Source organism: Tarenaya hassleriana, unplaced genomic scaffold, assembly GCF_000463585.1.
Source record: "Tarenaya hassleriana unplaced genomic scaffold, ASM46358v1 Cleome2, whole genome shotgun sequence".
Taxonomy (NCBI): domain Eukaryota; kingdom Viridiplantae; phylum Streptophyta; class Magnoliopsida; order Brassicales; family Cleomaceae; genus Tarenaya; species Tarenaya hassleriana.
In genome coordinates this window covers 6,992,066-6,993,406 of record NW_010965372.1, presented here as the reverse complement: position 1 = coordinate 6,993,406, position 1,341 = coordinate 6,992,066, and positions in this window count along the sequence as shown.

Sequence of the window (1,341 nt, the reverse complement as noted above, 5' to 3'; positions counted from 1 at the left end):
ACGTTGGTCGGTGGCGGTAACTTCTCAATCACTTCCACTTTCGCTCTATCCACCTCTATCCCCTTGTCCGAAATCCGATGACCAAGTACAATGCCCTCTTGCACCATGAAGTGGCATTTCTCCCAATTTAGAACCAAGTTCGCCTTGAGACACCTGTCTAAAACTCGATGGAGATTGGTTAGACACGCATCAAAGGAGGGTCCATGGACGGAAAAATCGTCCATGAACACCTCCATAATATCTTCAATGACATCGGAGAAAATAGCCATCATGCATCTTTGAAAAGTTGCGGGTGCATTGCATAATCCAAATGGCATGCGTCTATATGCAAAAGTGCCGTAAGGGCATGTGAATGTTGTTTTCTCTTGGTCACTCGGATGGGTAGGAATCTGAAAGAAACCGGAGTAACCATCGAGAAAACAAAAATAAGAATGCAGTGCAAGTCTCTCTAACATTTGGTCAATGAATGGAAGGGGGAAGTGATCCTTACGGGTGTTTGTGTTAAGTTTTCGATAATCGATGCACATTCTCCATCCCGTAACAGTTCTAGTCGGTATGAGTTCATTGTTTTCATTTGGAACGACCGTGATTCCTCCCTTCTTAGGTACGACTTGTACTGGCTAACCCAAGAGCTATCCGAAATCGGGTAAATGATACCCGCATCTAACAATTTCAAGACCTCTTTCTTGACCACTTCTTTCATGTTCGGGTTTAGCCTACGTTGATGTTCAATTGACGATTTGGTATCATCCTCTAAATGTATGCGATGCATGCAAAGAGAGGGGCTAAGACCCTTAATGTCTCCTAGAGTGTAACCTAGGACTTCCCTATATTGCCTAAGCAACTTGGTAAGTTTTTCTACTTGATCCTCATCTAATGCATCATTAATGATAACGGGATAAGTAGAATTTGAGCCAAGGAAGACATACCTAAGCCCTTGGGGTAAGGGTTTTAGTTCCACTTGTGGAGCATGTTGGGGGTCCCAATCGTCGTGTGATTTCTCTTTTGAACCTCGAGATGAGTCAAGAATGGTGTGGGAGGTCGACAGGATGCTTCCGAATTCCAAATCTGCGTTTCCAGGTGAAAACGGGCGGGTCGCCCAAAAAACGGGCGGGTCGCTCGCTGCTACAGTACCCGGATCGTTTTTGCTCAGAGAAAACGGGCGGGTCGCCCATTCTGACGGGCGGTCGCTCGCGTGAACAGTGTCGTTGCTCAGACAATTGGAGCGGGTCGCCCGTTTTTTACACTGGGTCGCCCATTTTTGGTCCCGGTCGCTCGCGTGAACAGTGCTGCTGCTCAGACAAAATGAGCTGGTCGCCCATTTTTCGGGCGGGTCGCCCG